The 25,905-nt window shown below is 48.1% G+C and overlaps 1 long non-coding RNA gene and 1 pseudogene across 1 annotated transcript; one reads left to right on the top strand and one right to left on the bottom strand.

Moving 5' to 3' along the window:
- Positions 1 to 1,304: 1,304 nt before the first annotated feature.
- On the bottom strand, positions 1,305 to 1,457 carry LOC114086191 (U2 spliceosomal RNA; annotated as a pseudogene).
- Positions 1,458 to 15,165: 13,708 nt separating this feature from the next.
- On the top strand, positions 15,166 to 25,189 carry LOC114086161 (uncharacterized). The gene is made up of 4 exons (XR_011705666.1): positions 15,166 to 15,346; positions 21,642 to 21,771; positions 22,154 to 22,286; positions 24,266 to 25,189. It is a non-coding gene; the product is annotated as an uncharacterized lncRNA (long non-coding RNA).
- Positions 25,190 to 25,905: the final 716 nt, after the last annotated feature.

The following is a 25,905-nucleotide window of genomic DNA, read 5'->3' as shown; positions in this document are numbered from 1 at the left end:
CTAGGAAACCGTTTATTAAGCAACAGCCTCTCTCTGCCTTTGTGGCTAAGGCTGGGGGGGGGAGGGGGCGGGGAAAGATAAAGAAGCCGCGGGCCTGGCCCCCCAGGAACAGGAACCTGGTGTCCAGCCAGCAGTCCTAGACGAGTCCACTACCCACTGCGTCCAACTCCCACAGTTCATAACATTGCAAAATGAGGGTCTGGGCTCCGTTCTCCCTTCCTCGGCATCTTTGGAGGCAGGTTTTTAATTTTAAGCAGGAGAAAAACCATCAGGTATTTGAGGCTCCTGGGGGGCAGCTAATGCTTCCTGTCAAATGCTCACCCTGGGGTGCTTTGTTACCCTGACACCTCCCGAACTCCGAGTCAGCGGCAAATTGCAGAACAAAATTCTTATGCTGCAAGTTTATTGCATATTCATAGAATTTAGGCCATTAGGCGACATTAGCTTTTTTTTTTTTTTTAACTTTTTATTGAAGTATAACCTACATTCAGAGAAGTGCACACATCCTGTGTACAGCTTCTTATATTTTTGCAAGGTGGATGCTCTGTGCATAGGAGACCCAGGAGGGGGCACAGAATATCAGCAGTCCCTAAAGAGTCCCCCTCATGCCCTCTCCCAGTCACTGCTTCCCGCAAGGCAGGGGTCCCCAACTTAGACGGAGAGTAGCTTTGTCTATCTTTGAAACATACATAAATGGGATAATACAATCCTCCACTTTTGGCTCTGGCCTCCTTTGCTCAATATTAGGATGGTGAGTGTGCCCATTTTGTTGAACATAGGTATAGATCATTTATTCTCATTGATGTGTAGTTTTCCATGTGTGACAAGTCCACCATTTGTTTATCCATTTGTTGATGATCCATGAGCTTTTGGGTCCGTTAGCTTTGCTAAGAACATTCTAGAACATGCCTTTTGAGGGATGCATGTAACTTTTCTTTGGGGGTGTACCTAGGGGTGAAGCAAAGGGAAGATGTATGTTCGCCTTTGCCGGATAAGGGCAAATTGTTTTCCACAGCATCAGCTTTTCTTTTTCTGTTTTTGGTAGTGGGGGTTGTACTCAGGGGCACTTAACCACTAAACCACATCCCCAGCCTTTTAAAATTTTTAATTACAGACAGGGTCTTGCTGAGTTGCTTAGGGCCTTGCTAAATTGCTGAGGCTGGCTTTGAACTCATGATCCTCCTGCCTCAGACTCCTGAGCTGCTTGGATCACAGGCGTGCACCATCATGCCTGGCAGAGCATCACTTTTTCATTCCTGAGGCTCAACCTAGCAAAGAAAAGGAAAAATATAGTTAAACACAATGTTTGTTTTTTACATTCTACGAAATTAGCAATGATAAAAGTGGATCAAGAAAGATAATTTCCAACTTTAACCTGTGTGGTGAAAAGCTTTGGAAGTGTTTTTTAAAAGAGACTTGTTCTACACTTGATCTTAGCCAAAAGGCCGAGAAGCGATAAAGACCTAAAAAGAGCATGCTACAGGGACACTGCTACATCGATGTTCATAGCAGCACAATTCACAATAGCAAGACTGTGGAACCAACCTAGATGCCCTTCAATAGACGAATGGATAAAAAAAATGTGGCATTTATACACAATGGAGTATTACTCTGCATTAAAAAATGACAAAATCATAGAATTTGCAGGGAAATGGATGGCATTAGAGCAGATTATGCTAAGTGAAGCTAGCCAATCCCTAAAAAACAAATGCCAAATGTCTTCTTTGATATAAGGAGAGTAACTAAGATCAGAGTAGGGACGAAGAGCAGGAGAAGAAGATTAACATTTAACAGGGATGAGAGGTGGGAGGGAAAGGGAGAGAGAAGGGAAATTGCATGGAAATGGAAGGAGACCCTCAGGGTTATACATTGGAGGGGGTAGAGAGAGAGGAGGGGAGGGGAGGGGAGAGGTGGGGAGGGGGGATGGTGGAGGATGGGAAAGGCAGCGGAGCACAACAGACACTAGTATGGCAATATGTAAATCAATGGATGTGTAATTGATGTGATTCTGCAATCTGTGTATGGGGTGAAGGTGGGAGTTCATAACCCACTTGAATCAAAGTGTGGAATATGATATGTCAAGAAATTTGTAATGTTTTGAACAACCAACAATAAAAAATTAAAAAAAAATAAAATAAAGGGTAGTTGGCTGAGATGAAATAAATAAATAAATAAATAAAAATGAACATGAACAAAAAAAAAAAAAAAGAGACTTGTTCTATCTACTCTGCCAGTTCCTTCTATCATAAGTTTATGATTCATCCTTCTGGAAACAGGGCCTAAAATACAGATTTAACATTGTCCTAGTGAATTTTTCATTGCTGTAACAGAAAACCTGAGGCTGGGTGATTTGCAACGGAAAGAGGTTTGTTTGAGCTCACAGTTGTGGAAGCCCAAGAGCATGTCACTAGCATGTGCTTGGCTGCTGATAAGGGCCTCATATTGCTTCAACTCATGGCAGAAAGCAGGACAAGTGAGTGACTGTAGAAGATACAAGAGGAGGCTGAACTCCAGGGACAGCGAACCCAGTCCTGAGAGAAAGGGATTAACCCTTTCCTGAGGGCTCCGCCCCCATGACCTAAATTCCTCCCACTAAGCCCGTCCTCCCAACCCTGCCACCTTGAGGACCTATCCTCAACCTGAGTTTTTAAACCTTAGCAAAAGTGCACCCTCATATCTTGTTAAAAATGCTGATTCTGTTTCAATAGGTCTGGCTGGAACTTGAGATCAGCATAAACTTCCAGGGTGCCCAAGGACCATACTTCAAGTAGCAAGGACCACTCATTGGAAGTCATTGTCAGAGTGTTCCTGGTCATCTTGCCACCCTAACCTAGCCCACCTGCTGTATAAGCAGGGATGTGTCATCTACCGGCAAGCACTGAGGACAGAAATGGGGAAGACCTTACAGTACAGTGTGGCAAGAAAGCAGCAGAAGCCTTGGGCTCTGGAATCTAAGAACGATGACAGTGTCCTGGCTTAGCTTTCTTGGTCATGTCACCTCGGGCGGGATACCCAGTCTTCTGAAGCTTTACTTTCCCCCTTCGTGAAGCGCAGTCATAGGACCTGCACGCAGGGGGCTGCAGGGAATGCCTGGGAGCCAAACCCACCTTGGGTGGCTGATAAAGTCTGGCGTCCCTTATTCCTGATGTGATCTCAGATCATTTTTGTAAGCAGGTGGGACAAAAATGCATACACTCATGCAAGTACCTGTGCCGATAAAAAGTTAATAGTTCATATCAAAGAGTTCACAGTCCAGTAATGCAGTTCGAAACAGGGTGTTCTCATAAATATAATAATTGCCAAGATGGGAGCCCATGGTGCACACACCAGCAGCTCCAGAGGCTGAGGCAGGAGGATCGCAAATTCAAGGCCAGTCTCAGCAACTTAGCGAGGCCCTAAGCAACTTAGTGAGAGTCTGTCTCAGAATAAAATATAAAAAGGGCTGGGGGTGGGGCTCAGGGGTTAAGCGCCCCTGGGTTCAATCCCTGGTACAAACAAACAAAAAAAAAAATAGAGAAGAAAGAGGAGGATGACAACAACGACGGAGTTGGTGGGGAGCTATCTCTGGAGGGAATCAGAGAACTTGTAGAGGAAGGGAAGGTGGGTTTTGAAGGGTACACAGAAGCAGGCTGGGGAGATAAGGCTGAGGGTGGGTGGGGGAGGGGGAGGGAGATGGTTGATCCCTTCAGGAAATAGCAAGTGCAAAGTCACAGAGGCACTGAGTGACCAGAATGTTCCTCAACTGCCAAGTCCAGAGGGTGGGAAAGTGAGCCTTGTGGCTGGGAATGGCTGCATGCTGGGGTGGAAGCGCAGCAGGAGTGGCCCTGACTACTCTACCAAGAAGCTCAGCTTGACACCCCAGCAAAACTGTCAACTAGGTTATGGGCCCCTGGCTATTCTTTCTGGGCATTCTTTCTCTCTCAAGTAGACCCTCACCCCCACTGCCAGTTTTGGGTGCCTGATATGCTAATGCTCTCCCACACCCACGACAGGCTCTGCTGTTAGAAAACCCTGCGACATACTCTTGCTTTGTGCTCAGGAACCTCAAGATGGAATTTAGAACTGGGGCTCAGAGGGAGGGGGTGTGGTTGCTCACACCACTTCCTGAAGGCCGCAGGGGTGGGCTTGGGTGGGGCTCTGCTCCTCACCCCCTGCCTCCGCTCACCCCAGGTAGACATGTCCATTGGCAGCCCAGGCCCGAGGCAGAACGGGACTCCCAGCTGGTCCTTGGGAACCAGCGAGACACCTTCTGCCAGTCTCCTTGGCTGCCAAGGAGTGTGCTGCCGAGGGGACTGCTGCGTTTGGCTTCTGAAATAGGCCTGTGGCCAAGGCGCTGTGTCCAGCCAGCCCTTGCTGGAGGGGGCCAGTGGCTGCTCAGGAAGGAGAATCAGAGAGGCCCCTGGATCCAGAGCCAGCTCCCTCTGCCCCTTGGTGCCTCCTAAGACAAGAGACATTTGGCAGGGGAGGGATGACTGGAGACCTGTACTCAGGGGCTCCTTGCATTACTGAGTGTGACATAGTGGAACCCTTTCACTCTAGTAAATCATGCTTATCTGGAACCCTCGTCCTTGAGTCATGGCTGAGGGTGATTGGCTCTGGAAGAGGCGGGTGGAGGCTCAATCCAACCTTGGTCCACACCAGACCTCTCCTCACCCACGGGCCCCTAACAGACCTTCCAAAACCACAAACTTGCCAAGTTTGGGAGAGGTCAGACTGAGGTAGAGTTAGCGCTGCTCTGGGTCTCCTGTCTTTTGGGGCCACCCTTGTGGATAAGGAAGCTTCTCGGGCCATTCTCTGAGGAGAACAGAGGCAAGTTCAGGTTCCTTGGGCCTGAGAAGTCACTCCTATTTTGAAAGAGGAGGCATCAGAGCCAGAGATTGCCTGGACACTGCCACGCTGCAGGGGCACTTGTGAGGGACAGGACTGTAGGGCTGGGTCCCTGCGTCCCCAGGCTTCTCTGGGGAGGCTCCTGGGTGAGCCAGCCCTTCCTGCCCTTGTAGGTCCAGCGCCCTTCCTTCTGAATTACCAGTGGTCTCACTGCCAGGTTGTTTCCCCGCTCCTAATGATTTGTCCTGGCAGCAGAAACATTACGGCGATGATTTCATGTAGAATTTCATTTGCTGGTTTTTTTTTTAATCCCTTGAAGAAGGGTCTGAGCGATTAATGGGTCTTTGAGAGATCAAAGCTCTATGTGGCAAAGAGCAAATAATAATCGTAGCTAACATTGATTGGGGACTTTGGATGTGCCAGGCACTGTCTCACTGTTGTGATAACTCTTTAAGGTAGGCACTGTCTGTCATTTTCATGATGGCACAGAGGGGCCGACCCATGACCGACAGGCATACAGTCCCAAGAGGTGGCACCAAGATTGGCAGCCATGGTGGCATGGCCCCGCTGCTCCTTGTCATCTGGCTAGGGTGGCAAGAATACTGGATTGGGAATCTAGGGGATTCCCACCTCCATGTGAGCTACAATTGGATCCTAATCAGAGGGGAGCCTGAGGGTTTCTGTAGGGCTGCTGGGAGGGGACGTGGCTTGGTTAATGTCACCACCAATGGTGCCTTATTCTGGCTCCCAGACCACACTGAGGAGACCCTATATCTAATCACTCTTTTGCCATCTGAGAGGTTCATTTTTTGGGGAGAGTACTGGGGATTGAACTCAAGGGCACTCGACCACTGAGCCACATCTCCAGCTCTATTCTGTATTTTCTTTAGAGACAGGGTCTCACTGAGTTGCTTAGGGCCTCATAGTTGCTGAGGCTGGCTTTGAACTCATGATCCTCCTGCCTCAGCTTCCTGAGCCACTGGGATTACAGGCGTGTACCACCATGCTTGGCCTGAGAGTTTCATTTTTACCTCAGTATCCCTATGTCCTTTCATAAGAAATAATGGCTGACATTTTTTAAGCATCTTCCATGTGCTGGGAGTTTTATATAGACTATATCTACTCCTATAGCAACCATGACAGGAACATACTATTAGGTCCTTTAATAGAGAAGAAGACTGAGGCTCAGAATGGACCACTGTGGCTCAAGGCCACATTGTAAACGATCAAGCACATTCTAGTCCAACCTGTTTAGAAGCCAAAGCCCCAGCGGTTTTCTGCCACCTCTTGGTTACTTCCTTATAAAGGAAATATCTACTGTGTGCCAGTCACATCTTGAGAAGTGTTCCTTTCCTCGAAACACCCCTGAGTGGTTACAATACAACCTTTATTCTACAGATACTGAACCAGGTTCAGAAAGGTTCTGTACATTGTTCAAAGTCACAGCTCAGTGGGGTTAGGCCTGTTTTTCAAACTTGGGTCTGTCTTTCTCCAAGCTCTTCCCTCTTTCCATGATATCATGTGTGTGGAATAGCAGTTAACTAAATAGGACAATTTCTTATAGACAGCGAAACTAGCTGTTTGTTATCTCTCAAGGAGCAGCCAAAACAGGTTTTAAAGCCACATTGAGAGAAAGTAGGTGAGACAGGTAGAAAAAAACTCTAGAGCAAGAAGGCAGCGGGGGAGGGGGGACCTAGTCCATTTGTTCATTCATCGATCCATCACTATTTGTCTCTTCATGCATCCACCCATCTACCCATCTATCCATCCACCCATCCATCCATTCATCCACCCATTTACTCATCCATCCATCCACCCATCCACCTATCTACCTGCCCATCTGCCCATCCATCCACCCACCCACCCATCCATCCATCCACCCATCTACCTGCTCATCTCCCATCCATTCATTCATTCATTCATTCATCCATCCATCCATCCACTCATCCATCCATCCATCCACTCATCCATCCATCCACTCATCCATCCACCCACTCATCCATCCATCCATCTACTCATCCATCCATCTATCCATCCATCATCCATCCATCCATCCTCTCATCCATCCACCCACCCATCCATCCATTCACTCATCCATCTATCCACTCATCCATCCATCCACTCATCCATCCATCTATCCATCCACCATCCATCCATCCATCCATCCTCTCATCCATCCACCCACCCATCCATCCAACCACCCATCTACCTGCCCATCTCCCATTCATTCATTCATTCATTCATCCATCCATCCACTCATCCATCCATCCATCCACTCATCCATCCACCCACTCATCCATCCATCCATCTACTCATCCATCCATCCACTCATCCATCCACCCACCCACCCACCCATCCATCCATCCACTCATCCATCCATCCATCCATCCATCCATTCACACAGTCATCCATCCATCCATCCATCCATCCATCCTCTCATCCATCCACCCACCCATCCATCCATTCACTCATCCATCTATCCACTCATCCATCCATCCACTCATCCATCCATCTATCCATCCACCATCCATCCATCCATCCATCCTCTCATCCATCCACCCACCCATCCATCCATCCACCCATCTACCTGCCCATCTCCCATTCATTCATTCATTCATTCATTCATCCATCCATCCACTCATCCATCCATCCATCCACTCATCCATCCACCCACTCATCCATCCATCCATCTACTCATCCATCCATCCACTCATCCATCCACCCACCCACCCACCCATCCATCCATCCACTCATCCATCCATCCATCCATCCATCCATTCACACAGTCATCCATCCATCCATCCATCCATCCATCCTCTCATCCATCCACCCACCCATCCATCCATTCACTCATCCATCTATCCACTCATCCATCCATCCACTCATCCATCCATCTATCCATCCACCATCCATCCATCCATCCATCCTCTCATCCATCCACCCACCCATCCATCCATCCACCCATCTACCTGCCCATCTCCCATTCATTCATTCATTCATTCATTCATCCATCCATCCACTCATCCATCCATCCATCCACTCATCCATCCACCCACTCATGCATCCATCCATCTACTCATCCATCCATCTATCCATCCATCATCCATCCATCCATCCTCTCATCCATCCACCCACCCATCCATCCATTCACTCATCCATCTATCCACTCATCCATCCATCCACTCATCCATCCATCTATCCATCCACCATCCATCCATCCATCCATCCTCTCATCCATCCACCCACCCATCCATCCATCCACCCATCTACCTGCCCATCTCCCATTCATTCATTCATTCATTCATCCATCCACCCACCCACCCATCCATCCATCCACCCATCTACCTGCTCATCTCCCATTCATTCATTCATTCATTCATTCATTCATTCATCCATCCATCCATCCACTCATCCATCCATCCATCCACTCATCCATCCATCCACTCATCCATCCACCCACTCATCCATCCATCCATCTACTCATCCATCCATCTATCCATCCATCATCCATCCATCCATCCTCTCATCCATCCACCCACCCATCCATCCATTCACTCATCCATCTATCCACTCATCCATCCATCCACTCATCCATCCATCTATCCATCCACCATCCATCCATCCATCCATCCTCTCATCCATCCACCCACCCATCCATCCATCCACCCATCTACCTGCCCATCTCCCATTCATTCATTCATTCATTCATCCATCCATCCACTCATCCATCCATCCATCCACTCATCCATCCACCCACTCATCCATCCATCCATCTACTCATCCATCCATCCACTCATCCATCCACCCACCCACCCACCCATCCATCCATCCACTCATCCATCCATCCATCCATCCATCCATCCACTCATTCACCTCCTTGTCTCTCATCTGTCTATCCATCCATCCTTTAGAGAAGAGACTAAGAGCCCGGTGGTATTCTGCTGCTTCATCTGCTTGGTCAGTCAGTCTTGTCACCTGTTCCAAAAGAGACCTCAAGGAGGGGAGATGCCTCCGGGAGCTGGCTGATTATGCAGGAAAGCCTCAGGCCCAATCCATGGGGGAGGTGCTCTCACTGACCCCTGACCTCTCCGTGCCAGAAGGCAAGTCTTACAAAGCACTCACGGTGGAGTTGTGCAGTCACTTTCTGGAGTATACTTGAAGCCAGAGAACCTGGAGCTGGGAGAGGGGTTAGTGATTGCTAAAGTGACCTTGAGATCCCCACTTTATCCTTCTGGGCCCAGGATTGACACCAGCAGAAGCTCCTACTTTATCTCTCTCTCACACCCTTGTCTATGTGGCAGGTGGGAATTTAGGGTGCGGGGTGGGGAGAGACAGTGGGAGGTGGGAGAAAATCGGGAAGACAGAATGTTCTGGAATCTCCTTTGGCATTTGTGCTTCTGGTTCCACTTCATTGATGGGATATTCCCAAACTGCCAGGCCTGGATGGCTGACTGCAAAGATTGAGAGAACATTTTGAAAATTCATCCTTTGGAATCTACCCCAGGACTTCTGTTCCCTTGAGTCTGGTCCCAACCTCCACAGCCCTCTAGACCTTGAAGCATGAGCGGTTTAAACTTGACTCTTCCCCTTGTGTAACCTTGTTCTACACTACTGGCTCCTGATTCCCTTCAGGAATCTTCCTCGATCCTCATAGCTTTATCTGCCTGTCAGTGAGGCCTGTGCGGGGGCATGGGGGTAAAGCGGCTCAGTAAATATTTACTGGGCCCTACTGGTACCAGGCACCAGCCTCCCATACTGAGACTGCCCTGTGGGCCCCTTACTGTGTGTCCCCGTGAGACCTCATGTAGGTTAGCTTAATGCTCATTTTCCAGATGAGGAAACCAAGACATGAGAGTTTTCCATTTGCTCCAATTCACCTGGCTAGTGGGGCAGAGTTGAGCTTTGCATTCCTTTGCATTTGATTCCATATTTGTACCACCATGCTCTTCTGACTCACTTGGGCCAGTCTCAGTCTCCTCAGATGTGAAACGGGGACGATTTTATTAGCAACTTTAAAGAAATGTGAGTGTCCAATGAAGGCTTATGGAAGATGCTGCCTGGTGCCTTCTGATGATGACAAAGCGGGGCCAGGGAATGTGCTCTCTTTGAGGAAGAAGTGACGGATCAGCTCACCGTATTGCCACCTCAGGGAAGCCAGCCCGGCTAGGGAGGCATTTTTAATCATCATGGCCAGCAATGTGGCTGGTGGCTTTCCCCCCTGCTACTGGCATCCTGTACAATACTTGGAATCCCATAACGGGACATTAGTCCTATACTTTGACACCTTAGCGTTCCATGAGCTTGTCGGGGGCAGCTGTGGGGGGTATGCAGCAAATCAATATATCATAGAATATTAGCAGAAGCCTTTCAAAACGATCTGGTTAAAATCCCACCCCATCCTGAAATCCAAGCGGAAGCTGAGGCCCAGAGAGGAGTTAGAACTTATCTAAGGTCACACAGCTGCTTAGCAGCAGAGCTGGGGTGACCAGGAAGCTGTTAAGACTCTCCCCTTGGGACTTAGGACGCCTTGATCAATTCACTTCTCAGTTTTGCTCGTAGGAAAAAGCAGGTCCCTGGGAAAGAAGGAGGGGATCCCTGGGGGGAAGGGGTGGCGCAGGAGGGGGAGGGGAGGAAGACACATCTGCAGGGATGCAGGCACTACCTTTTGATAATTATTAAGTATTGGAGCTGGGGATACCCCAAACTGGCCAGGCACCCCAAGATGACCACCTGTAGCACAGGAGGCATCTGTTCCCTAGATGAGCTCTCTGGGCTCCTGAGAGCTGGTAATGACCCTGCTGCCCCTTCATTTGACAGCGAAGCACCTGACGGCTGGGCTGGGCTGAGCTGGGGGATGAGGCTGGTTTGCCATCTAGCCCCAAGAAGAGCAGATCCCACTGCCCAGGGCAATGAGATCAGTCCAGCCCCACCCTGCCTCCTGCCTCCTGTTCTCCTGATGACTGGGGTCCTCTTTCCTTACCGCCACCACGGACCCCATGACAAACACCCGGGGCCCAGGCCTGGAAGATCTATTAGTGACACTCCTGTCACCGCCTGCAGAGCGGGAGGAGAGGCAGCCAAATGCTGTGCTAATTATTCTAGCTTCCAGCAGGGTCTCGGAGGTCCCAGCCATGGTAAATCTTAACTTTCATGCTATGGTGAACCGGGATGCAATTTACTTCAAAGAGAGCATCAATCCCCACTGCGGTGTGTATCAGAGGAGTGTTACATAAAAGTGGCCCGTGTGCTTCCCACCCTGGCTGCCTTCTCTCTCCCTTCCCTCCCTCCCTCCCTCTCTCCCTCCCTCTCTCCCTCCCTCCCACTCTCCTTGTGAGTTTCAAAAAGCCAGGCCGCGGTTGGCTACACATCTCACACGCAAAAACATTTACACACATGTCTGCTCTCAGCCTTATAAATCACCAGGCTTGGCGACTTGGCAGGAGGAACATAGGCAAGCTCTATTTTTACCAGCGGACAGCCCCAGGGGGGCCCCTCCTTCCTTACAGTGACACCCTACTGGTGTCAATTTTGGCCAAAGGCAGACTTGGAGCTTCAGACCCATTTCCCGGGCTTCAGATGGACCAGAGTGACTGATCAAGGCTGTTCCTAATTCCTCCTCCCCAAGTCCCCTCCACCCTCTGGGGAATTCTTCCAGGGACAAATTCCATGCAGGAAGCTCCGCCCCATGGCCATTGCCCCCAACTAGGCTTGTGGGAGGGGCAAGTTGCACCACAGACATAGTAATTATGGGTCCACAGAACTTTGGCCTGCCTGGCCTCATTAGGATGGCAAAGGATCATGGGAACTGGGGAGGGGATTGTCTACCAGGTCACCCTCTGCCTCCCCAAAGCCAGGCTCCCTTCATCTGAGGCAACCTCCTGGGGGGGCAGTCCAGTTGTGTTTCAAGCAACTAGTTCACTGTGAAAGACACACGCGACACTGGCAGCCAGCGTGGTTTCTGCAAGGGGCTTGTGAGTCCTGCCACTGTGGCCCTGCAGTCCCGGCTGGGGACCAAGGGGGTGGGGTGAGACAGAGGCTGACTGTCTGTGTCCCTAGTTCTGGCCCCAGCCTCCTCCCAGCCACCTCTCCGGAGGCGGCCGTGCCAGGTCTAATGCTCCTAATGTCATCTTGCAGATCCATTTGTGATTCCTTGATGCTGTAATTACCTCGGCTTCGCTTCCCCGCAGTCTCTGCCATTAGCCAGGCAGACCGCAGGCTGTGGTGACGTGGCTCTGGAAGCCTGGGGGGCCTCTGTGGGTTGCTGGGGGGTGGACAGGACCCTCCTGACAGGCCCAGAGCTGCCCAGAGGCCCAGGGTGGCTAGCTGAGCCGGTCAGAAGCTGAGGCGATTAGTGGCTTTCCTTCAGGTCTAACTCTTGGCCATCAGCCAGTTGTGAGGATGCCCTAAGGCAGAGGGCAGGGTGACACATAGTTCCAACTCAGCTGCTGACACGTTGGTGACCCTGGACAAGTCACAGCTGTCTGAGCCTTGGTTCTCTAAGCAGTAAGAAGGACAGAAGGTGGGGACACATGGGAGGAGCCCTGGAGGATGGATTCCCTGGGTTAGAATTCCCCTTGCAGTTCCCCCTGGGGATCTCTCTTGGGCTGCTTATGTCAGCACCTGTGAAGGCCTGGACGAATGCTGGGAGGCAGGTGACCTGGTGCATTTTGAGGACTGGAGTGGAAAACAAACACCCCAGAACACTGTCCTGTCTTCAACCCTGTCCATAATCTCAGATGCCAGTAGCTTTCTATTCAATCACTTCCCTTCTCAGGGCAAAAGGCCCAGGCTGGAGTAGAGGGCTTAAGCTAGCCTTCATTCAGGCTTCGAGGGTCAGAAAAGAGCAACCTTTATAAGACTCTCAGAAGTGACAGAGCAGAATTAGACATTGCAAAAGCACAAACGGAAGTTTTACTCTTGGCCTGCATTCTCTCTCCTCCCCATCCCTCGTGTCACCATGTCAGTGCTACTGATGGAAATATATTGCCTTAGTGCTCAAAACTTGCTGAAAGTGAGAGTGGGCACTGTAGAGAGTCAGTCCTGGTGGTTTGGAACCATGGCAGCAAATTCTTGATACTCTTTCTGTCAAGAGATGGATTCTATGGCCCCTACCCTTGAAACTGGGTGGACTTGTGACTGCTTCAACCCAAATATTACTACAAGACTATGTGGCTTCCAAAACTGGCTCATAAAAGGCCACATAACGTCTGCTTTGTTTACTGTAACACTCACACTTGGAGCTCAGAGCATTCAGGGAAGATGGCTAACTACTACTGGCTGCCATGCTGTGAGGAAGCTCAATCCATACAAGGAGGTCATGTGTAAGTCATTTTAGCCCAAGCACTGGACATGTGAGTGAAGGAGCTGTCAGCCTTTAGCCTCCAGTCATTTTGTCACCTCCAGCCATTCCTGTTTTCCAGCTAAGGCCCCAGACAGTATAGAGCAGAGATAGGCCTGTTGTGCTCTGTTTGAGTTCCTGACCCATAGAATCGGGAGCATACTAAAATGGTTACTGTTTATACCATGAAAGTTGGGGTAGTTTGTTAAGCAGCAACAGATAACAGGAACAGTCCCTTAGCCCAGGGTCCTGCCTGGCATCTGGCCTAATGCATGAAGACATGGACACCTGTTTTCCATAAAGGAAGCAGGAAGTTTTCTAGAAGTCTGAGGATGGCATTGGGCCAAAGAATCTGCTGTGCTGGTTGCTCACTGAGCCCCTGGCTGCAAAACTCTGCCTTGGTCCAGAGGGAGGCTGGATTCTGGGCAGGCCTGTCTTTCTTGCTTCAGGCGTTAGTCTCAGTGTATTGAGTGAGTCTCAGGAATCGGTGGCTTTCTTGGGTTGCTAAGCCCCATTTCCTTTCCTATAAGGTCCAGCCTTTAGCCAAGGTGGGGAGAAGGAATGAAAGATGTCCTGACCTTTTTTTTATTCTCTTCTAGTTTATAATTGAGGCCTATGGGGGGTGGCTTTAAGAGGACAGACTTCCACCCCGGCATCAAGAATGTCATCTGGTAATGTGACACACAAGGCCTTTGGCTGGTGCTTTATAGTTTTATGAAGGGTGTGGGTGGAGGCACATTTGGCTGTCTGTGACCAGAATCAGTCTGTTGGTCTGTAACTTCTACAGTTTACAAGGAAGCCAGATGGCTTTTCCCCATCCTTCGGAACCATTGCAAGATTGACCATGCATTCAATTGTGGGCTCTCCCACAATGCCCTTAAACATTTGCTGGCATTTATAATCTTGGCTCCATTTGACACATAAAATTCAATCAATGGCAAATTCCAGTTTGTTAGCTAGAATTTGACCATTTTGTGCTAGAGAGCTCTGTTTTTGATCAAAGAAGCACTCTGGAGCCGAGATTGTCAAATAGTCGGCCATAGGGCGAAAGAAAGCAACCTTGAGGTGAAAATACAAATCGTGTCCTTCAGCCTGCTTTGACTTGCTAACCACTGCACTTTAGCAGTGCTCATCTGTGAGGGGACACAGGTTGGCTAAGTGGTGAACTTGACCAAGAGCAAGCTCCAAGAAGTCACTAATATTTAACTAGTTGAGATAAAGATTTAGAAATAAGGCTTCAGAGAGGAGGAGAGGAAAAATTCAACCTCTAAAGAAGGTCCTGCGAGGACCTGAGGAAAAGTCTGAACCCCCACGTTTCATTTTGGTGGCCCATCGGGAGCAGCCTGGGGGCGCAGGGTTCGGCTGCAACGCCCTGATGTCCTTCGGTGCCTATCTTCCTCTTTACCATCCTAGGAAGCAGCCACCTGTCTCCCAGCTGTCTGGGACTGTCTACTGGAGCAAGTGACATCACAGTGACCAGAAACCACCTCCCCTTTGTCTGGAGCAGTTATGATGTCATTCCCTCTGGCAGCGAAGCAGGATGTTGGCAGCTGGGAGTCCTCCGGGTCCTCCTGAAGTGATAATTGCCTTAGATTTTGTTATAAAGTGCAGCTGCTAATTATCTTGTTAAGTCGCAGCCATATACTTTTTGGATTTTTTTTTCCTTTGCAATCCATTTAAACAGTCTGGGAGATTAAATAAAACCACATACCCTAAACAAAAACAAAAACAACCCAGACACACACACACACACACACACACACACACACACATACACACGATCTCTTCTTTCTTTAAAACACCGTAAGAATAATTTTTAAAAAATGGAAAGGGTGCAGATATGGCATAATTAGATTGCTTCCATTAAAAAGCCATCATTTCAACATCCTCATATAAATATCTGCATCCCGTTGCATATTTTAAGCAATTGCATAATAAGCCCTCAAGTGAAAAACAGAGCGAAACTCATTTCCTGACCACAAAAAAGAGAAAGGAGTCACTCTGTGCTCTGAGTTCCAAGGAGAACTGGATTACATTCCTCCCACACAGGCTGGAGGGAGATGGAGTTCATTGCTCCGGGGAGAGAATTATGACAACACTTAACCGCTGTGACCCGTACTGCTCTGCGCTGCTCCCAGCCTCTCCATGCCATTGGCCATTAGAAGTGCGGCTTCCACGGAGGTGAGAGGGAGGAAGGGCACGGGACCCAGCCCCCTCGCTCGGCCCTGGGCTGCTCTGGGAAGGTGGGAAACCCTCTCCTGGGTTTCAGCATCAACAGGTGAATGGATGACGTCAGGTGCCGGGCGAGCACCCTTGCCACGACCCATGATTGGTCACTTTCGGGCTTCTCATTTTGTGCTCCTGATGGAAGTTTGCCAAGCACTGGCAGGAGATGGGCACGGGCAGGGCCGAGTCACTCAGGGCTCTGCCTCAGTGTCCCTGTCTGTTAAAGGGGATCATACTACTTCCTGCCTCACTGGGTGGTTGTAAGGGTTAAATGGGATCATATTTTAAAAACACCTATGCAGGCAGAGCACGTAACCAGCAGCGAAGCCAAACCACTGCTCTGTCTATGTTGCCAGAGGGCCTCCTGATGAGCAAGGCCACCATTCAGTCCTCCCTTTTCTGAGGCAGGGATGGAAGTAGCTTATGGCAGGATGAGACCTCATTTACCTGAAAGGCCAAGGTTACGGCTGCTGCATGGATCTCTACTCAGCCCCCACCCCCATAGCTAATCTGAGTAGAGACCATCTTTGGTAATCTCACCCACCTCCTTTTCTTTGGTACTGGAGACTGAACCCAGGGGTGCCTAGCCACTGAGCCCCATCCCTAGCCCTATTTTGTATTTATTTAGAGACAGAGTCTCACTGAGTTGCTTAGCGCCTTGCTAAGATGCTGAGGCTGGCTTTGAACTTGCGATCCTCCTGTCTCAGCCTCCTGAGCTGCTGGGATTATAGGTGCGCGCCACCACACCCGGCTTACTCGTGGTTTTTTTTTTGTTGTTGTTGTTAAATTCACCCTGTCAGGCGGGGGTTGTGGCTCAGTGGTAGAGCGCTCGCCTAGCACGCGTGAGGCCCTGGGTTCGATCCTCAGCACCACATAAAAACAAATAAAATAAACGGTATTGTGTCCAACTACAACTAAAAAATAAATATTTAAAAAAATTCACCCTGCACTGGCTCCTGCAAGCAGAATGAAACTTGGTCAATTCCTCTGGCCCTGAGGAGGTAGAATGGCTGAGGGATGGGGCCACTGCCCAGGCCTGTAGCAGGTCTGCTGACCTGGCCTGAAAACAGGTGCCCGGGCAGAGGCAGGCCAAGATCCTGTGCTAGAGGTCCCGGGCCGCAGGCAGGCCACCATGCTGGCTGGGTTTCTCTTATAAATGCTCATGGAAGTGAAAGGCTCTTCCCAGGGCCAATAGCTGGCAGGGAGCTCTGCAGGCCTCACTGTGTGACACTACCCGTCCCTAGGCCAGCCTCCCTGCAGCCCAGCCTAGCCTGACTTTGGGGTGGGGTTGCCAAGAGGAATCTCTGACAGCATTAGGCTGCTTCTCCTTCATTATAAAATGCAAGCCTATAGTTGCAAACCCAAGTACAGAAAGCATCTATTTAGATCAAAGGGGATGTGGAAGCGGGGCGGAGAACTGGTTGCAGATTGGCATATGCACACAATATCTCTGTAAAGAAACATAAGAACTCAGTAATATTGGCCACCTCTGAAAAGGTCACTGGCTGGGTGCCTGGGATGAGAGTCGGAAGGCAACTGTGTTGTCCACTCTTTTGTATCTTTTGAATTTTGAGCCATGTGGTCATATTAGCTAAGTAGAAATAACTGAATAAAAATAAATACAGCAGGGCGCGGTGGCGTACGCCTGTCATTCCAGTGGCTTGGGAGGCTGAGGCAGGAGGATCGCGAGTTCAAAGCCAGCCTCAGCAACTCAGTGAGGCCCCAAGTGACTCAATGAGAGCCTGTCTCTATAAAATACTAAAAAGGGCTGGGGATGTGGCTCAGTGGTTAAGCACCCCTGGGTTCAATCTCCAGTACCAAAAATAAATACATACATACATACATAAAAGTACCATCTACAAAGGCACACATAAATATATACATATACAATCACATGCATGCATACACATAAGTAAACATAATAATGGACATCTATTATTTGTGCTTACACAGCAACCTGATTTCCTTTGGGGGTAACTGCTGCCCCCATTTGGTACTGACCTTAACCCTCCTCCTGCCTCTACCATACATACACAGGCACTCTGAGGGTAGTTACAGGAGGTCTACCAATCAGAGCTCAGGATACCCCTGGTTGCAATGATTGGTTCTGACTTGAGCATGTGACATAAGGCAGACCAATCACAGCCCTTCCTGCAACTTCTGTTTGGTTATTGGAAAAGAGATACCCTGTGCTGTTTGGTACTGCTGAGAGAGCGGAATGTCAACCCGGATTGGCCAGCACCTGTCTATATTGGGAAGATGGGGAGATCTTGCCTTGGAATGAAGTCAATACTGAAGAAAAGACAGGGATGGAAGAGAAGGAGGAGGAAGAGAGAGACAGAGACAGACAGAGACACGGGCTGTGACCTCTGCTATTGCTGAATGCTCTGGATCCAGCCATGCCTGAAGTGGACTGTATTTCAGTGAGTGATAAGTTACACAAACAGATAAGGAACACTCCCGGTGTTTTTTCCCTACGGGCTGTTTGAGCTGTTTCTCTTCTTTACAATTGAAGAAATTCTGTGTACATATTTACACAAAGCTGAGTTAGGATGAAAGGAACTCTCCAGAGCAACCCAGGGCAGTAAAAGGAGAGGCAGACAAGGCCCCCAAAGAGTTGCTCTGCAAGTCCCGCCTTGTCCTTGAGTACGTGAGCCTTGAATCTCCCTGCTGTTTTGTTTAGCAGTGGCTGCTGGTCCCTGTGGGCCACTGCCAGTTCCTCTGAGCCACTGCCGAGCTGTCTGGTCTGGGCAGAGCAGAGTCCTGCTCCAAAGGACCCGAGTCCTTGGTCCATTGACGGGGCCCACTTGACCACCTTCCTTCTCCCTACATCCTTTAACCCACCATTTTGATAATCTGGCGCAATGCTGGATTTGGGGCCATTGGGAATTCTTTCCTGCATTTCTAGAAAGAGGCTATGGAGAGAACTTGGACCAGAAACGGGAGGGTGTGGGCCTGAGCTTCTCTTTGTTACATGACCCTGGGTAACTCTTTTGATGGCTTCATCTTGAACTTCATTTTTCTCCTCTTAAAAAGAGTATCTATCATGTCTGCTGTGGACTCCCTGACAGCAACAGCCAGGTTTGCCTTATTTTCCCCTTCTCTTCCTCCCTCCAGTCCTTTCTCATTTTCTTCTGTTCTTTCCACCCTCTGGCCTTCAGATGCAGCGAGTCAAGTTAATCATACACCTCAGATGATGATCCATTGTCACCCTCATTGATCCAGGCACAGGCCTTACTCATTTTGCTTTCTTATTTTTCCTCTCTACCTCCATCTCTGCTCCATTCTTCTCCCCATCTTCCCCCCAAGGTCCAACACTCAATCTAATATATATCTTTTGAAACATCCATGGAGCTGGGAGTGGTGGCACACACCTGTAATCTCAGCAGCTTGGGAGGCTGAGGCAGGAGGATCGTAAGTTTGAGGCCAGCCTCAACAACTTAGCGAGACCCTAAGCCATTCAGTGAGACTCTGTTACTAAATAAAACATAAAGAAGAGCTGGGGATGTGACTCAGTGGTTGAGTGCCCAAGTTTAATCCCTTGTACAAAAAGAAAAAAAGATACATAGAGTTTTTTTGGTATACATATGCTTTTAATTTATAAGAATAGTAATTTAATATAAAGCTATAAATCTTCTTCCTTTGCACTCATCATGCTGTCTTAAAGATCTGCCCATGTGCTGTGTGTAAATCTGGTCGATTGCTTCTGACTGCTACAGGAAATTCCAGCATGTGGTTTTGCCACCATCACAAGCATCTCTGAAGTAAAGACCTGGGGGCTTTCTGGGTCAGAGGATTTGCTCAGGCTTCATTCCTAAGCACCACCAGATAATCCTCCAGCATGACAATATCACTCAGTTTTATTCAACTCCAGAAGTTTTGTCAATGCCTTCAATTTGCAATGATGCTGTCTGAATTTGCATATATCAGAGAAATAAGTTATTGAAGTTGATGATCTCTTCATCTTCTGGTTAGTCATTAGGGGTCTCCTTTCTGTAAATTGCTATTTTTTTTTTTGGTGGAACTGGGGATTGAACCCAGGGGTGCTCTACCACTGAGCTACATTGCTAGTCCTTTTTATTTTGAAACAGAACCTTTCTAAGTTCTGAGGCTGGCCTCAAATTTGAAATCCTCCTGCCTCAGCCTCCTGAGTTGTAGGAGTTACAGACCTGAGTCACTGTACCAGGTTGCCCATATGATTTGACCTTTTTTCCCCATGGATTTTTTTTGGCCTGGTGCTGGGAATTGAACCCAGTGCCTTGTGCATGCTAGGCAAGACTTCTACCACTGAGCTACATCCCCAGCCCTTTTTATTTTATTTTTTGGAGAGGATCTCAGTAAGTTGCCTAGGCTGGCTTTGAACTTGTGATCCTCCTGCCTCAGCCTCTGGAGTAGCTGGGACTACAGATGTGAGCTTTCCTCTGGGGTTAAAAATAAATCTTTGAGTTCTTTATCCATTTTGAGAACAGTGGACAAGGGACCACAGACAGTACCTAATGAAGAACACACATCATACCAACTTAGGACAAATCCATAATTTGATTACTTGTTTATTTTTTCCTCCTCAAAGTCTGGTTCACTTCTTTCTTTTCAAAATACAAAAAACAAACAAACAAAACACCAAAACCCCATCGGGGCATGGGCTGTAGGTCAGTAGCAGAGCGCTTGCCTAGCATGTGTGAGGCACTGGGTTTGATCCTCAGCACCACATAAAAATAAACAAATAAAATAAAGGCATGCTGTCCATTTACGACTACAAAATAACTTAAACAAAACACCAAAACCAAACAATCAAAAACAACACCCCCCCCCAAAAAATAAGCAAGATAATTTTGCAAATGAGAAACAAGATCCCTCCCCCAAAGCACATTCAGTTCCTTGTCTTGACTAGCTTTTTCAAAGACGGGGCAGAGGAAAAAGAGGCTGAAGTGCAAAATGTTGTAGAGGTTAAACAGGAATGGAAAGATGAATCCTAAAGAATCCAGCTTTGCATGGTGGTGCACGCCTGTAATCCCCGCAGCTTGGGAGGCTGAGGCAGGAGGATCACGAGTTCAAAGCCAGCCTCAGCAACTTAGCCAGGCCTTGAGCAACTCAGTGAGACCCTGTCCCTAAATAAGATATTTAAAAGGGCTGGGGATGTGGCTCAGTGGTTAAGCACCCCTGGGTTTAATACCTCATTAAAGAAAATTAAAGAATCCAAAAGGGGAAAGAGATGATAGTAATCAGAGAAGGAGTAAGACAGACAGAAAGAGGAGGAGGAGAAATGAAGAAGAGATAGAAACGTAGAAAAAGACAACATGAAATACAGACAGGCTCAAATTAAGAAGGTTCAATTTATGATTTTTCTACTTTATGATGGTGCGAATGTGATTCCCATTCAGTAGGAACTGTAGTTGGGATGTGGAATTTGGATCTTCTCCCAGGCTAGTGATAAGCCGTATGATCTTCTGGTGATGCTGGGCGGTGGCAGGAAGCCCAGCTCCTAGTCAGCCCCGTGATCATGAGGACAAGACAACTAATGCCCTACAGTGGCCGTGCTGCTGAGGTGGCTTGTGTGGTAAGTTAGGTATGTTAAATTCTTTGTCCACTTCTGATACTTTCAATTTCTAAGTTTTTTTTTTTTTTTTTTTTTTTTTTATACCAAGGATGGTGCTTAACAACTGAGCCACAAATTCTCTAGGGCCTTGCTAAGTTGTTGAGGCTGGCCTTGAACTTGTGATCCTCCTGCCTCAGCCTCCCCAGTTGCTGGGATTATAGGCGTGCACCACCATGTCCAGTTTTGTTTTTCTTTTGTGGTGCTGAGGATTGAACCCAGGGCCTTGTGCATGTGAGGGAAGCACTCTACTAACTGAGCTACATCCGCAGCCCATGCCCAATTTAATTCATAAGTTTTTCTGCACGTAACCATGTGAGCTGTGTGAGGACAGGCTCTGTTCCTTGGAATGGGATTATGCTATCCCTGGGCTCATGCATTAGTTCCTAGTTAGTGAACATTTGCTGAGTGGATGAACAAAGGGATCCTACCACATTAGCCATCTCAGCACACATCACACTGGTGACCTGCTGTCAGCCACCTCTCTTGACTTCTTGGGGATATTTCTCATGATATGGCATGTCACAGCTCCAGACTTTTAGCTAAGGACAAAGGGCTGGATTGTCTCTTGACATGAAATCTGCGGGAAAGAAAATGCTGTAGCCCATGTTTAATGTGGATGCGTTTCAAACCTCGCAAATCAAATGATCTTTGCAGAGGCGAGTGCCGACCCTGTGAGATGCGTGGCATGTGTTTGGAAGGCGGCCTGCATTCCAGGAGAGCATTGGTTCTGGAGTTATGTCACAGACCCTTCTGCCAAGGGAAATAAGGTCGTTTTATGCTTTTGGTAAGATGCCATGGATGCCTGTTGGGAGTGTCTCAAGGCTTTGTGGAAACTTTGTCAAAGACAAAAGTCCCAGAAAAGTACAGGACACTTCCCTGGTGTTTGTTGAATGGGATAGTGGGAGAACTTTGTATTTCTTTCCAATTTATGGGATTATATTTCATTATGGAAGATTCTAGAAAGTGTGGAGATGGGCAGGAGAGAGAGGACTCCATAGAGTTCACAGTGGTAGCCCCTGTTGGATCCTGAACCAAATTCTTTCCTTACATGGGTCCAATAACATAGCAAAAATATCAGACTGGCCTGATTAATCAGTGTTAGATAATGGCTAAGATACTTAATGTTAGAGATCCTCATAATATAGTGGTCTTTCTTGTTTTTTAAGAACTGAATGAATGAGAAAGTTAAGAAGTGTGCTTGGGATTTGATTCTCATCACCCCATGGAATGAAGCCAAGCTGCAGAAGCACACAAATGGCTGAATTTGGATAACTTTATCCCAGGAGAAGGTAGCAAAAGGTAAGTGAACCTGTAGCTTGTGGCAATGACAGTGCTATTCTCTTTTCTTTTGAATTAAAACTGTATCAGGTTTTACTCCTTTATGTTGGATCCAGGAATGTTTTATAGCTCATCTCTTCACCCTGTGCTCCCCTAACTTTTGAATTTTTTTTTTTGTACAAAGAGCTAGAAAACTACCTGTGTCAGCCAGTTTTCTGATGCTATAACAAAATACCTGAGGCTGGATAATGTATAAAGAAGAGAGGTTTATTTAGCTCACAGTTCTAGAGGCTAAAAATCCAAGATTGATACTGTATTTGTTCAACCCTGCTAGAGGGCACAATGGTGGGACAGCTTATGAGAGGGAGACATCACATGAGACAGCCAGAGAGCAGGGAGGGATCAGCCTTGCTCCTTTTAAACAACTCATCTCCTAGGAACTAACTAGGGACTTATGGCAACTCTGTTCATCCCTTTTGAAGGCAAGACCCCTAATGACCTAACTACTTCCTTGTAGGTGTCACCTCTTAAAAACTTCTACCTCCTCCCACCCTCACTACACTGGGGACCAAGTCTCCAACACATGAATCCGTGGAGGATGAACCATGTCCAAAGCACAGCATCATTTAAGCACAGGGACAGGGTTCATGTCTTAGGGAGGTTTGAAGGAAGGGCAAGGTGCTACAGGGAGTGGAGGCTCTATCCATCCATCAGTTGCTAAGTGCTGGTGAGGTCATCCCTGCCCTCCATGTCATGAGGCAGGGGCAGGTGTCATCTAAGATATCCTTTCTGTCCTCCAAGATCTGGTAATCTAGGAGGGGAGGGCTCTCTGTGAGAAAACACAAAACCAAAAACCATACAAACAAAAACAAGGTGCATGCCTGTAGTCCCAGCTACTCGAGAGGCTGAGGCAGGAGGATTCAAAGTTCGAGGCCAGCCTCAGCAACTTAGCAAGACCCTGTCTCTAAATAAAATGTAAAAGGACTGAAGATGTAGCTCAGTGGTAGAGCACCCCTGAGTTCAGTTCCCAGCATCCCTGCCCCCAAAAGACACAAGAGAATCAGTTTCAGAACCCTTAAGACAGCTGGCTGCAGTTGTCCACTGGGGGAGAGCAGAGGGGTCACGGAAGGCTTCCTGTAGGAGGTGTGTGGCTGGGATTTGCCTTGAAGGGAAGAGGTGAGAGGAACAATCTGACAGGGGAGTACTGTAGAGTGGAGGATCCTAATGCACTTTCAAAGTGTGCCCTGAGCATCCTTGTTGACGACCAAGAATCCTGGACCCACCCCTACAGTGAGCCTAAGTCCACTGGAGTAGATTGTTTGCAAACATGGCTGCCACAGGGGGCTGTGGTAGAGCGCTTGCCTGGCATATGTGAGGCCCTGGATTTGATCCTCAGTCCCGCATATAAACAAATGAACAAACAAACAAACAAACAAAATAAAGGATCCATTGACAACTAAGAAAATATTAAAAAAAATAAGGTGACTGTCACAAATTCTCCCAGGCCTTATTGCCAGGTGACTTCACCTGTCCTTCCATCACAAGTGGAATCTATTTCCCTTCCCCTTGCAACTGGACTAGCTTGTGACTTGATTTGACTAATAGAATATTATGGTTTAGATATGAGGTATCCCCCAAAAGTTCATGTGTGAGAAAATATAAGAAAGTTTACAGGTGAGGTAATTGGGTTGTGAGAGTCTTGATCAGTGGGTGAATCCCCTGGTAGGGATTAGCTGGGTGGTAACTGCGGGCAGGGAGGGTGTGGCTGAAGGAGGTGAGTCCCTAGGGGAGTGTCTTTGGGGCTTATATTTTGTACCTTGAGAGTAGAGCTCTCTGCTTCCTGGTTCCATGTCCTGAGCTGCCTTCCTCCACCACACCCTTCCGCCATGATGTTTTATCCGACCTCAGGCCCAAAGCAATGGAGTCAGCCGGCTGTGGACTGAGACCTCTGAAATCATGAGCCCCAAATAAACTTTTCCTCCTCTATTTGTTCTTGTTAGGTCTTTTGGTGAATGCAGTGCAAAAGCTGACTAAATAAATACAGTGGAAGTGACCTCTGAGTCTAGGCCTTACGAGACCAGACAGCTTGGACCCCTGAGCCTACCAGGCTCCGAGGAAGCCCCGTCCAGTGCACCAAAGGGTAAGAGCTCGTGTGGAGGAGAACCCAGGCACTTCAGTCAGCCAGCCAGCACCCAATTCCAGACACACAAATGAGGTCATTTGAGACTCTCCAGTCCCAGGAGACCTATCATGTGACAGCAGGTACAGGAGTGAGCCCCTGCAAGATCAGCAGAAGAATCATGAGAAATAATAAGTTGCTGTGTGAAGCTACTGAGGGGTTGGGTGTTTTATTAAGCTCAAGGTATAAGGACGACGGCTGCTGGATACCTTGATTTTCTTTGGTGAAGTCTCCTCTGCTCAGATTGGTCTTGTTGGGGCAGACATTCATTGTCACCACCATTCTAGCCAGTCACCTAGTGCATTCTCCTGCAGGGTGGAAGTCATCCATTCAGGGACATCCAGATGGGACAAGCTGGCCCAGTGTGCAATGTGATTTGTCGTGCCAATGATGCAGAAGAAGCTCCCCCTCCCCCTCCCGCTTTAGTATCTCAAGTTGTAAAGGCTACAACATTTTCAGGCCAAGTTCAACTTCCAACTATACAGAAAATTGGGACCGAAAGATGCAACAAGAGCAACCGAACCCTGGAGACAGCATTTGAGCTTTCAGAAATAGTCAAACTAGAATCCGATAACCCCACAGACTGCCCCGTCACGTAGCAAATGCATTCTTCTTTGATTTAAGTGGAAGGAAATGGAATTGAGCATCTGTTTCTCACCCAATAAATAAAGTAGCCACACCCTGTCTCCTGGAGCAGCTCTTTGCTCTTGGATAAACCTGCCTTCTTTTCTTCTTTGGCCTTGCCCACAACACTCAGGATAGATTACAGTTTTGCTCCCAATTCTTTAACTCCATCTGGATAATAAAATTATACAACCATCCCAATGTGCTTTTGTCTACTCTTAATAGAGTAGACAGAGCATACTTCTGCATGTCATTAATGTTGCTTGACTGTGTGATGTGTTTTGGCCCATAGGAAATCAGCAGAAGTGACATGATCAGTGACTTTAGCTATGTCTGTGCAGTTTGTGTTGGCTTCTTGCTGGCCTCATAGTGGCTCATCCTGGAAGACAGAGATGTATGGAGCAACCTAAATCTAGCCTATAGCCCAGAGCCAAGTTCAACTGGAGAAGAAGAAATGCTTGTTATTGTAAGCCATTGAGACTTGAGGGTTATTTGTTACACAGCAGTATGGGGAAAAAAAACTGACCAATACAGGTATAAGCCAGGGTAGTCAGCAATAATAACCAGATTCCCTGCTTCTCCCCTCTCATTAGATCTTTAATTTCCCCTAGGACTTGGCACAGGTTTTTTTTTTTTTGGCATGAGTGTATGTGTATGGATTAGTTGTACCTCTGTCCAGCTCTCTAGATACCTGTGAGATTCCAAGGGTCCAGAATATAGCGGGTGCCTAATTCAGGCTGGGTCAGTGGCTCACTAACTTGAGCATATGTTTCAGCTTTTCCTCCCCCTACTTCCCCATGCTGGGGATGGAACCCCGGCCCTTGTTCATGCTAGTCA

The sequence above is a fragment of the Marmota flaviventris genome, chromosome X (assembly GCF_047511675.1).
Source record: "Marmota flaviventris isolate mMarFla1 chromosome X, mMarFla1.hap1, whole genome shotgun sequence".
In the NCBI taxonomy this organism is placed as follows: Eukaryota; Metazoa; Chordata; class Mammalia; order Rodentia; family Sciuridae; genus Marmota; species Marmota flaviventris.
The sequence above is the reverse complement of the archived record's forward strand: the minus strand, read 5'-3'. Positions and strand labels throughout refer to the sequence as shown.